Consider the following 14,120-nt stretch of genomic DNA (forward strand, 5'->3'; position numbering starts at 1 on the left):
AAATCAGAGCTTGGATAGTAATTATGCAGACAAAAGAGCAGTGGTTCTGCTGACAGGACACCTGTACTCAGCAGCATCATAAAAACCTTGACATCTTTGTGTCGTCTTTTGTGACTAACACATCTCCTTTTCTGAGGACCCTTTAAAGCAGACCAGTGGCACATCCTGAACAGAAGACTGTGGCGCCTACGTACCCACGTGCACGTACCCAGACACAAACACACGCCACGCCTGGGCACATTACAAAGGCCTGCTGGGGGTCAGGCTATGCAGCTGCGGCCCCTATTGATGTGAAGACTCAGACAGATGGGCCTAAACCACCCCAGGAGAATAAACAATACAAAGGCAACATGAAACCACAATAATGCAACCTGGGCTCAAAAGTGTTTCATCACCACTAATAACTACTCGGTCAGAGGGCATCCAGACTAGTCTGCATTGTTGTGAAATCAGTAAAGCTACTGGCCCTGGTGAACATTCATTGATCTTTATTATAAAATCTCACAGAACAATATCTATTACTTCAAAACTCTGAACCAGAATCACATTTGTGTTAGTGTGATTACCTGTAATAAATAAATAACTGCAAGGTTTAACCTTAAAGCCCATGTTGCAGGTTAACCACCACTGTCGATTAATGGGTACATAAATCACTCAAGATATGTATATCATTTTGTATCAAGTGTCTCAAAAATGGCCTTAAAGACCAGTTTTTTACGTTTTTGGTATTAACGGCTTTTTTTTTACGCAATTCGGTGATGAAGTCACATTGGGGAGAAGTGGAGGAAAGGTAGCCTCAGCCTAGTATGACGCGCGTTCCAGGCAACCCGTAACCCATGTTTTTCCAACCTTAAACCCGTGAAAGTGCACTGGAACGGCAGTCAAACCCGTGACTTCCCACCCGTGAACTCGTACTAGATCGATGTACTCCGAGTTCCGACGTCACACAGGACGCGAAACAACAATGACAGCCCCTACGGATAATACTGCCTATGGACAAAGTGTTTATGCAAGTGGTACACGTTGAAAAAACGATTTTAGGACAATGTAACGTTGCGATAAAAACTGGGATGAGGAAGAGGTGGCAAGAGCCAACATGTATGATGGCCCGCAGCCCTATAATTTCAAACCAGCCAGACGTGAGAGGGCAAATGAGGAATTGCCAAGAACTGATGGCCGACAAAGCCAATTAAATGCATGGTCCGAGGAGAATGAGTGGAGAGTTGGTGAAGTGTCCTGGTGAGTTGCTATCATTTAGCAATGCAGCAATGAACACTGGAGCTAGTCTACGAGCAGCAGTGCACAATAACGACACACATATATATATATTTTACTGTCATTGGATAGTACCGAGTGAAAAATAAACGTTTTCTTTATATCTAGTGGCAGTGATCATGACCTTAGTTCAGATAAGTACCAGTAACCTTTGTCATAGTGTCGTACTGGTAAACTTTGTCTTTGTCATCTAGAAATAGAAGGCATCATGCTAGCTATATGGGCATTTCTAAGCGTTTATCTCTTCCTCCGGTGAAAATGTTGTTGCAAACGTAGCCGCATGTCTGTCGCTATGTTTGGCTGGTGCTTGTGTGGAAACTGCGTTGGAAAGCTGGTGCTGTAGGGAAATGAGTGCGTTTGGTCGCTGTTGGTCGATATCTATCTATCGATCTATCTGTCTGTCTATCTATCTATATCTATGTATTTATCTATAATCTGCGCTATCTGAATACTCTTGTCTACTAGTCTCTCTAGTCACTCTGAATGCTCTCAAGGCGGGCTTTGGTAAATTCTCTCCCCAATGTGACGTAAAGCAATGCATTGTGAGGGAAAGGAGAATCGTTGCAAACCGCTTTAAGATAGTACCTACTTTTTCGTATTTTATTCCCATTTTGTGATACCCAACAACATAAAATACAATGGATAACAGTTTAAATGTTCATTACCAACAAGCAAATTGCACAAATTCATTGAAAAATTAACCATGCAACACGGCCTTTAAGGCTACATAGAGTGAAAGGGAAATCACCTCCATTTCAAACTAGATCTGGGAACCATCAAGTGCTTGGTTGTTCAATATTATATACTTTGGAATGTAGTGAAGTAAAAGTTTCTCAAAATAAAAACACTCAGCTGAAGTACAGGTACTTGAAAAATGTACAGGTCCTTCTCAAAAAATTTGCATATTGTGAAAAAGTTCATTATTTTCCATAATGTAATGATAAAATTTAAACTTTCATATATTTTAGATTCATTGCACACCAACTGAAATATTTCAGGTCTTTTATTGTTTTAATACTGATGATTTTGGCATACAGCTCATGAAAACCCAAAATTCCTATCTCAAAAAATTAGCATATCATGAAAAGGTTGTCTAAACGAGCTATTAACCTAATCATCTGAATCAACTTATTAACTCTAAACACCTGCAAAAGATTCCTGAGGCTTTTAAAAACTCCCAGCCTGGTTCCTGGTTCATAACCGCAATCATGGGTAAGACTGCCGACCTGACTGCTGTCCAGAAGGCCATCATTGACACCCTCAAGCGAGAGGGTAAGACACAGAAAGAAATTTCTGAACGAATAGGCTGTTCCCAGAGTGCTGCATCAAGGCACCTCAGTGGGAAGTCTGTGGGAAGGAAAACGTGTGGCAAAAAACGCTGCACAACGAGAAGAGGTGACCGGACCCTGAGGAAGATTGTGGAGAAGGACCGATTCCAGACCTTGGGGGACCTGCGGAAGCAGTCTGGAGTAGAAACATCCAGAGCCACCGTGCACAGGCGTGTGCTTTTGAACCAGAAACAGCGGCAGAAGCGCCTGACCTGGGCTACAGAGAAGCAGCACTGGACTGCTTAAGTGACCTGTGCTGGCAAAATGAGTAACAAATAAGCAAATAAAAAAAAAAAAAGCAGTTGTCTCTGCTTATTAATCTAAGGCATGAAAAAGTATATTTCAAAACATAATACATATATGAGGCATATAAGGAACTGCATGATGCAAATGCCACTGAATTCAGCCTCAGCTTTCGCAAGCGTAAAAGAGGGAGTTTTTGGAAAGGCTGCTGTACTTACTGGATTTACATACTCTCATGATTTATCCTGTGACTCACTGCTCATACTGTGAAATGACAGAAAATGCCCAAGACTTTCCACATATCAACAACAAAACTCACCCTGAATGACCCACTAGATCATCCGCTTAAATTATGATCCAATCGCAGCTGGCTCGACCATGTAATGTAAGGTGCCAATATGATGTCAAAATCTATCAGCTATTCATAGACCGCTCCGCCGTTTTTTTTTTTTTAAGACAATCCCTGAGCCAAAGTGGAGACTGTACTAAAGTCCTTTATTTCCTCAAGCCCTGAGAGCAATGCTGACAAAGACTCTAACTGCATTTTCATCTGTTACCCCTAAACGCAGTTCATTTCCGCATCTCTGCTGAAGTCATCATGGCATTCCTCATATAATCATGGCTTTACAATCCCATGACACTGTTCCAGCTCTGCTCTGCTCTTTTCATTCCACATCCCTTCTTACACCACCGAAGAAGACAGAGCGCTGCATTCCAGTTGTGTTATTACAGACCTCTCTAAGTTTGATGCAATGTAACTTGTAACCAAATTGCAAAATGGGCAAACGGACTAATTAAACGCATAAAGTTAATCAAAAATTGTATAAAACACTACTTACATTACCTGAACCAGCTGTTTTGATTCAAAACCAAGCATTTGGCAACCCAACTGACTAATTAAAACTGTTTGGCGTATAAAAGTAACAAAAATGTTCTTAAACCAAACATAACATGTTTTTATATTGCCATAAACTTTATAGGTCCAATAATAAGAAAAATAGTACATTTGTGCCGAAATGGAGTTTAACTGGACAGTTTGTTACATTCAAAAATGCTTCCTCCTCTTCTCTTAGGCTACATCAAGGTTAAACACATAGCAAAAAAAATGGTAAATGTAGGCAGATATATTTATTTAATGGCCGTTATTTGGATGGAGGCAGATAAGAATGCAGATATGAATTAAGTTTGCAGTTGATTGTAAGAAATGACTAGAAAGTGGACTAAATGATTAGAGAAGTCCAGCATACATCACTAGAGAGAAGTGGTTTTACTGGAAGATCCGGAAGGAACATGAGGTAAAAAATAAAAAATCATATGCATAGATAAATTGTTCACAATATGCTCAATAACATGCACTTAATATAAATGCACAATGCACAATTATATTGTTAGATGTAGGGTTGTTTTTATTAGAATTTAACATTGTTTCCCTGCTATCCATAACCTGTGACCTACCGTTTGGGTTTAAACTACTTTATTGAGCAAACCAACAAAGCTTGCATTAAAAAGTGATGGTTAGTTCCTTGTGCTCAGAACAGGCATGAGTTTGTGGTTGCTCAAACCGAATGACCTAATATAGTGAGATTTTGGCTAATGACTAATGTGCAAAACAAGAATTTTGAGATGCAAGTTCTAACTTCGCATGACCATTAAGCAGCTATCCTAATCCAAACAGACAGCCTTTAACTCTGGTTTGAGCAGCTGTATTTTATACAGGAACTTATTATAAACACAACAGGTCATCAGTGCCACATTTTGCACTGCAATGACAGGCACCCTGTCAAACCTTGGATGTCTGGATGTCATTTTGGCTCGTCTGATACCCTTCAAACCTCTATTAGAAGCCTAAAATGATCCAAGACATTAAATAGAACAAGGAATTAAAAGAACAAGGCATTAATGAGACTATTGTGTGTTTGGCATGCTGGAACTACATTAGTAACGGTCCTGATAGACAGTCAATAGCCCAGTCAACACATTACAAGAAGCCAGACTCATGTATCTACATTATCAGATAGTTACAACAGAGAAAACAAACTCATGTGTGGAAGGGGGAAAAAAAACTCTTGCTATTTGAAGCGTATTGTCTGCCAGCTCTGTAATCCATGCGGTTTCATGACAACAGCAAGATTTCCACCTTTTGCTGCAAAATTCAGTTACGAAGAAGAATATAATACAAACACTAGCTTTAGTGGGTAAATGACTCTTTAAATGTGCTGCTTATACATTAAAATCCCTGAAGATAAAAGCAACACTGCAAAATCACATGCAACATGTCATTGGCAGTGTTCACGTCCATGGAATTTGGATGTCTGCAGTTGAACAATAGGTGAGGGATGCTAGAGTGTTATTGAATGGGCTTCTATGAGCTCTAAACAGACACTGACGCATCCTAAATACAGCGTTAAATAAAACGATATCTACAACAAGAACTTACCTTTATGATCTGCGCGTAAACACTTCAAATGAATGAGGATGCTGCGGTATATTTCCGTGCTCATTCGCTGTCGACTGGAGCTGAAAACCTTGCGTTGGGCAGCACCTACCAGCTTATTGAATCCCACTGCATCATGAGCCTTAGATCGAGAACAAACCGTTGTGCGAAAGAGGGGGGATCGGTCAAACAGCCCTTATCATTTCCCCTTAATATCATTAGTTGATATTCAGTTTTACAGTATAGTAAATAATAGTGTAGTTACATAATAAATAGATCAAATATGCAGTATATACACTCTTTGTACATGACTTTTCACTACTAAATGAACAGTTCTCCCCCGTTTTCAAAATACCTCGGTCCAATTGTCTTAAAGGGACCGCTACGCTTACCACATACAGCTGATGAGCGCAGTTTGCGGTCCGTTACATGAAATGTCAAACGTAAATAATGAACTTGACCTCTGGGTAACATTAATTTCATTTTATTTATAGGCACCTTACATGACACTCAAGGACACATTAAAACAAAACAATCAACATTAAAAAAAAATAATCATTATTACATCCTAACAGACCAAATACAAACAATCACATAAAAGCCTAACAAGATGGGTCTTAAGAAAATATTTAAAAACAATAAAACTTTCACTGTTTAAATATATTAAAATTATTATTATTATTATTATTATTATTATTATTATTATTATTATTATTATTATTATTATTATTTGGAAAGGGACAATCTAAAAATTTAAACAAAGATTAGATTATTTATTTTACTTCACTTTACTTTACTTTACTTTACTTTACATTAAATTTATTTATTGCTAGAGTCTCTGTAATGTGTCTGGCAAAAACATGACACATTTGAAGACAAATCCACTGCACAGTCATGCCACCTTTTGGATGTGATGAGCTCTTTAATAGGAAAAGTTAAAAGATTTATAAATACAGTACAATATTTGTTCAATGGTTTAAATAATTCAGCTTGTTTAAAGAACTAAGCTTCTTTTTTCATGTATTCCTACCTCACCATATCTTCCATACAAAGAAACTTTCCCTGAGAATAAAAGTGGGGGTGGGATCTGTAAAAATGTAGCAGAATCCATAATGTTGTATTGTAACATTTGCTGCCATTGTTCCTGTCACATTCGATTTGAAGAACTACTCAAAGTCCTTGAAACTGTGGTTATTCATCATTCATCATTTATTCATCAATGCGTGTAACATATGACTGTCATCAAATAATGCTCTTTAACTTATTAATCGTTTATCTTTTCCTTGCATGTTCAAAGAGGAAAAACATTGTGATATTTTACTCTCAAAGGGGGACTGTTAGTGGCACAGGCTTCTAAGGGGCTTCACTTCACAGACCTTCCTGTTACCAAGCAACAGCTAAACTGAGCTGAAAATCGGAATTCTTGTTGTCAGGCAGAGGCAGACTCAACATCATTTTACATCACTAAACTCAAGACATATCAACAATTGTTGCACATGTAAGAAATCTGAGTTCATCACATAAAGAGCTAAATCCTTTTGTTGTATTAACATCCTAATTTTCATTTATAAGAAATATTATAAGCTTAATTAAAACAAGAAAAAAATGACCGCATCTCAAAAGGGCCGCTGTTGCCCTACATTTTTGTCACTAATCAATGAGTACACTATTCTGCATGTTACAAAAGAAATTTATTCATGCATGTTCTCAAATTTACACCAGGTATGGAATGATGATGCAGTTTCTTTCTTCATCAGGCTTTGATTCAGAAATATGCTCATTGTAAATGCTGAGTAAGGTATTAGCATATGCTCTCCGTATGTGGGTTTGTTGTTCCAAAAGAACTACATGCTGCGCTGATGGAGCCGCCAGACATTGTGTTGACACTGAGAGAGCAGATTACGAGTGACGTTCAGCCTCTAGTCCCATGAGGCAGAGCCCTAGCTGACCCAATCTTGAACCAGCCGCCAGTACTAGTACACATGCTTGATTCCAAGCTCCTGAAATGCAATGTGATTTTTTAAATTAGGCTGATTTAGTCCAACACATTATCAGTTCATTGCCATTTTTACACTGTAAAGGCACATGAATGCTTATGTGAGAGTGCATATACCAGAAAAAAGGTGCATTTACAGTTTAATGATGCACAGATGTGGCATAAAAGCACTTGTGCAGAAATAATGACATTTGAAATTAATGTTATTTACTGTATATGTTATTTAAATTAATCTTAAAATTTAAATGTAATGTTTTAAATATGAAATAATGAAAACAGAAACACACGCATATATAAACATAAATATACATAGTGCCTAAACATAAACCTATGATAAATACCTAAACATGAACCTATGAGCATGTTACAAAATAAATTTAATAAATGTAAATAAAATTTACATCAGAACTAATATGGAATGGTCATGCAATATAGCAATATATATTATCATTATCACACACACACATACATATATAAATATATATTTATTTTTTATTTTATTTTTATGTTGCATTATATCATAAAACAGATCCATCACTTTAAAAAAATAAATCCGAAAATGCATGAAAAATGAAAACAGAAAATGAAGCTGAAAATGTACAGAAATTATATATATTGCAATTTAACACACATAAAAAATATTAAAAAGGATGATCCAAATATAAAACCTTACATAAAAGGCAATTTATCTGATTATTAAGACAAACTGAAATGCATACCACAAATACAGTCATGCTCATGTGATTTAAAGCCGTGGAAAATGTATCCATGCAAGAAGGTCTGAGTGGCAAATCCGCTGGAAAACCGCAAAAGTGGAAAAGTGTAGTTTCTCACTGAGTCATGCACTCAGAGAAAAGAATGATATTTTTACCCATAAGGAGCCGTGTTCTTCTTTGCTTAATTTTTATTCCACTTTCTGGGCCACAAGTTGAGGCGAAGCTGCAGTGAAGCTCAGAATATATAAGTCATCTCAGAGTACTGTTCAGAACAGAATGACCCAGAGCTACGCAGACTGACTGGTTTGATTCTCCACACCAGTCTGCTTCTCTGTATCCCTGCAGTACTTTGAATAAAGTCAGTAAAATGCACCATTTTAGTTTAAAATATGATACCGCTTAACTGTTTATATGCAGTGCTTAATGAAATGCTTCAGGGCACATTTGCTACCATAATATTGAACAATCAATATCAATAATGACTTTGGGATTCATTTAAAGGTCTGATGGATAAAGCTTGGTGGATCTTCAGCGTTTGCTGAATAAGTTGCAGGTTCCCATTTCAACAGGCAGCATCTGCAACCAATCCAAAACACTATGTAGGTCAAGTTCCCACCACCCTTCATAAAGACTGGTTGAGCACTGGCACATCCACAAAATCTCTTGCTCTCATTACACAAAGGGATTTCAGCTAGTGCTCAGTGTCGAACCGTTCCCACAACTGGAATGAAACAAATAGGATCTCAAATCTGAGGACATTAACAAGAAATAAATGTGCATGAGGTCATGATCAGGACAGAAAGGAAAGCAAGAACTGAATTGAACTATGAGAGCGAATTGGGATAAATGAGAGGATTCTAGAAACAGAAAGCCTCATTTTCACTGTTCCACATTTCTTATAACAGCAGCCTCAATGATCATACAACACCGACGAGCCCTCATGCAGGAAGGAAGGAAGCGTCTACTGAAACGGCAGCCCAGCCAGGAGACTGAAACGCTCCAGTGAAATACAGAGATAGATGGAGAAACTGTGAGGGATGAGAGAGTCAGAATTTCTTATTCAGCAATACTGAGTACAAAAAAAGCATCTGCATCACTTCAATGGACACTGGCCGACACAAGCAAAGCTTTGTCAAGAAAAACTCTCTGCAAAAATCAGAATCAGCACATATAGTCAGCCCCACTTGATGTTTTGAACAAAGGTCGTCTTCGGGTTATGCTCACAGAGCAGTTAAGAGAGGTCAGAGGGGTGTTGATATTTTGCCAATATCAGTTGGAGCGACTTGCTGTTCTTGTGTAGCTTAATCCTATATATTTCTCTGAGAGAACCCCCTCTGAGCGTTGGCTGTATTGTGTGTGTTCCACATGTTTGGGACAAAAGTGCAATGAGCAGACAGGGTGGAGAGAGCTCTTTTTATATGAATGTTCCATTAAATATGTATATAAAGCACAAACATTTTCCAGGTATGAAAATAGGCCTAAATAGGGAGTTATAAGTAGGCCTACTATGTTTTTGAAAGAAGTCTCTTATGCTCACCAAGGCTGCATTTATCTGATCAAAAATAAACTGTCATTTATTCCGGTGATGGCAAAGCTGATTTTTTAGCAGTCATTACTTTGTCACAGTCTTCAGTGTCACATGATCCTTTAGAAATCATTATAATATGCTGATTTGCTGCTCAAGAAAGATTTCTTATTATTATTCATGTTAAACAGTTGTGCTGCTTACTGTTTGGTGAAAATCTTACTGACCCCAAACTTTTGAAAGATACTGTATCCACTTTTCGTATCAAACACAAGACAACTTTAAACAAATAGTGTATAAATATATTAATTCTAATTCTATTTTTATATAATAAAAATAAACGTAGCCTATTTCAATAAAAAAACCTTGGACAAACTATGCAAAAAAAAAAAAACTAAGCATTGTTTTCCGTCAAAGTGTCAAAAAGCACCTGATGGAGTGTGATTGTCTTAAGAAAGTTTTTTTTTTGTTAAAAATAAACAACCTGATCTTCATTCCTGGTATTGTAGTACTTTTACAAACTGTACTATAAAGTTTTCTCAATGGTGACACATGATGTAGCCCAGCGGTTCCCAATTCCAGTCCTCACGATCCCCCACCCAATGCCCAAATCAGCGCAAACGCCCCGATTGAGAATCAAGTATTTCAAAGTGGGCATAATAATTGTTCTCAACAAAAATGATTATAGATAGATTACGATGATTTAAATATTACCAGGACTACCGCACAAAATGTTCTCTGAATGTTGATCGTCATCTACCAGTGTCTGTGCCTGCATGTGTTATTATTTTGGATGAAAGGGGGATAGATAATGAGGTGTAATGGAAGAAATGTGCTAGGATGTTACACGAGCAGCAGTAACTGCAGGCGTAGCACATATGGAATTCATCAGAGATGAGGAGTGTCTGCAGTTCTGTGCTTGGCAAGGGATCTGCCACAACTACTGCCCCTGGACCCTGGGAGGGCTAGTATGGTTTTACTCAACCTGAGAGGGGAAAAAACATTCAAATCAGTTAAATTTTCCCATGCACAATGAGTCACAGATAGCATATTGCTTTTGGAGTAACTTTTGCAGCATCATTTACCTACCGTCGATGACTTTCAGTGTTTGGACGGACTTTCCAGAAGGATCTTCAGAAATATTTTTAAATTAAGATATCTAATCCTTACAGACGAAGCTATATGGTCTTCATTTAATTCGTTTTGTAGTTTTTAATGATAATTTAGATAGGTTGTTTGCCTCAACCTTTACAAACATTGTTTATATGCGGTGAGATTGTGTGTACAGCTGGTGTGGACATGGAAACTGGGAAAAAGGAAAAAGTAGATCAGCAAGCTCTCACCATCAGTTACATTCCACAAGAATGTGCTGTTAAATTGTGAACTTTGATGCTGAATCCTCTTTAAATGTCAGATTTAGGACTTTAGAAAGAAAAGGAGTTATGGGACATTCTGGAAATGGGTGAATGGCACAGCAATTTGTCCAAGACCAGACTATTAAAATATGCTTGCCTTTCATTGCTAACTGGTGACTAACTGATGACTAAGGCTGTTAGGACCAATTAAAGAAGAATGACTCTAAACACATTGTGTAAATCTGTGAAGAGCATGATGTGCCAGACATGCGGCATTAATCAGTGATTCAGAGCTATCCGTTAGCAGACATCTGCAGACTATACAAATTTACTTTCAATATTTATAAGAAATGTACACTACTGTTCAAAAGTTTGGGGCCAGTCAGTTTTTTAAAAAAGAAATTCAATATTTTTATTCAGCAAAGGATGCATTAAATTGATCAAAAGTTCAAAATTAACAGTAAATATATTTATGAACAAAATATATCAATTTCAAATAAAGGCTGTTTTTGAGCTTTCTATTCATCAAACAATCCTAATATATATCTATATATCTTGGTTTAAGCAGCACATTTGTTTTCAACAATGACAACAATAATAATCAGCATATTAAAATAATTTCTGGACACTGACGACTAGAGTAATGGCTGCTGTATTTTTTAGTATTATTACTTCACCCTTCAAAATCATTCTAATATTCTGATTTGCTGGTCAAAAAGCATTTATTATTATTATGTTGAAAATAGCGGAGTAGAATTTTGAAATAGAAATCTTTTGAAAGTGAAAGTGAAAGTGAAAGTGACGTGACATTCAGCCAAGTATGGTGACCCATACTCAGAATTAGTGCTCTGCATTTAACCCATCCGAAGTGCACACACACAGAGCAGTGAACACACACACACACTGTGAACACACACCCGGAGCAGTGGGCAGCCATTTTATGCTGCGGCGCCCGGGGAGCAGTTGGGGGTTCGATGCCTTGCTCAAGGGCACCTAAGTCGTGGTATTGAAGGTGGAGAGAGGACTGTACATGCACTCCCCCCACCCACAATTCCTGCCGGCCCGAGACTCGAACTCACAACCCTTCGATTGGGAGTCCGACTCTCTAACCATTAGGCCACGACTTTGTAGATCATTCCTGTTATACAGTGACTTTTATGTCTCAATGATTTATTTACTCATATTTTCTCTAAAATAACTCACATATTTATAAGAAATGGCTTAAATTGTATATTTAGGTCTTTTTTGTCACTTAAGCAGAGATAATAAACATTATAAATACTATTTTGTATTTTACACACCTTTTATTGATATATGCATTCAGTTTTTATGATATCCTCGGTGCAAAGTAATCAACTTCCACAAGAAATATAAACCATGAAATGGTAAAAAACTCAAAATATGTTTTAATTATGTTATAGACTAGGCTAAACTGCCTCTAATTATACATATAAATCATATGAAAATATAATTATTTTACAATTTTCTTAAATTACCGTGTCCCTGAAGTCATCTTCCACCCTGTTAGTACATACTTTCTTGCCTTCCAAAACTGACTGCAATTTCATTGAGACCATTTTCAAGAAGTGACATCATTTATTTTTCCCACTGGAATTCAACTGTACAAACTGGGGTAAGCTTCAAATTTACTCCTAACTTTTTTTTAGTTTTTGAAATGTTATCCTGCTTGTCCCGCCCTTAAAGGTTCACCCTGTTAGGCTATATTATGGAGAATGTTTGTCCTATCAAAAAAATGTAAGAACAAATCTGACATAGTTATAAAAGTTCTGTTAATCTGTAGAAGGTTAACTAGCTAAATGTTGATCACTCAAAGAGCTATCTCTAACTTAGCTCAAAATTTTCCACCCTGTTAGGTTTATAGACCTAACAGGGTGGAATCTAACAGGGTGGAAAATTTTGAGCTAAGTGAATGTGAAACTAACAGGGTGGAAATGCTAATAGATTAAATAGTAATTAGTGTATATAGCAAATTCTATATATGTGTATATTTTATATAAATACAAAAAGCGGCATCACTGTCCATTACTTTTCCTTCTTGTGATGGTTTTTGTTTGTTAATTTAGTTAATCTTTAAACTTGGCAAATGACCATGAAATAAATGGCTTGCCTTGCATTAAAGGATTTAAATGCATGACATGGAGGCAAAGAACCACCCGATGCGAAGTGTTGATTATCCCTTACACACACACACACAGACAGACAGACAGACAGACAGACATAGATTCCAAGCTTTTGAATGGTATAGTGCATAATGTCACAAAAGCCTTTTATTTCAGATAAATGCTGATCTTTTGATCTTTCTATTCATCAAAGAATCCTGAAAAAAATAATGTACACAACTTGATAATTGATAATACTAATAATAAATTTTACTTCAGCATATTAGAAAGATATCTGATGGATCATGTGACATTGAAGACTGGAATAATGATGCTGAAAATTTAGCTTTGATCACAGGAATAAATTACATTTTAAAATATATTCAAATAGAAAGCAGTTGTTTTAAATAGCAAAAATTTCACAGTATTTCTCCTTTTGCTGTATTTTGGATCAAATAAATGCAGGCTTGTTGAGCAAAAGAGAATTCTTTAAAACTTTAAAAAAAAACTTACTGTACAAAAACTTTTGACTGGTAGTGTATATTCAAATTGAAATCAGTCGCTTTGAATTTTAACAGTATTTCACAATATTGGTTTTACTCAAATTTTTATCAAATAAATCATTTTAATCAATGTCGCTGTGCAAGACACTTCTTTCAAGGAACATTCCAAAAAACTTCATTCATATTTGTCCAATTAGACTGCGACATGGAATTACTATTAAATTAACATTAGATTATACTGTATTCTTGTTTAGAAACTGTCTCTTTGAAACTCATCCAACAATTTGGCCAAACAGCACATACAACCAAAATGTCTGCTGACATCTAGTGGTGAAAATATAAATATTACAGATGTTACTGCTCAAAATGCCTGTAAATTGGGATCAAGAACATTCTTACACTGTAATAAAATCTAGTCAACTAACAGTTTGGTATTTATTAGTGCACTATAGAAATCTAAAATAAACCAAATCACCTCTCCAAATACCCTGAAATGGGAGGGAAAAAACCCTGATGAGATTTAAGTATTAAATCTAGTTTTTTTTTTTCTTTTCTTTTCAGAAACAGTCATATTATTTAAACCATTTACACATTTACCTGTGAAATGCTATGGGGAAAGAAGTCA

The 14,120-nt window shown here is 36.6% G+C and overlaps 1 protein-coding gene across 1 annotated transcript in view; it reads right to left on the bottom strand.

Moving 5' to 3' along the window:
- Positions 1-5,432, bottom strand: part of LOC109060480 (protein FAM110B) — a 43,226-nt gene extending 37,794 nt beyond the window's left edge. Inside the window, exon 1 of the mRNA XM_042718131.1 lies at positions 5,284-5,432. The gene's annotated coding sequence lies outside the window, so the exon portion shown is untranslated. The remainder of the gene's footprint in view (positions 1-5,283) is intronic.
- Between the last annotated feature and the right edge of the window lie 8,688 nt (positions 5,433-14,120).

This window comes from Cyprinus carpio, chromosome B2, assembly GCF_018340385.1.
Source record: "Cyprinus carpio isolate SPL01 chromosome B2, ASM1834038v1, whole genome shotgun sequence".
NCBI lineage: Eukaryota > Metazoa > Chordata > Actinopteri > Cypriniformes > Cyprinidae > Cyprinus > Cyprinus carpio.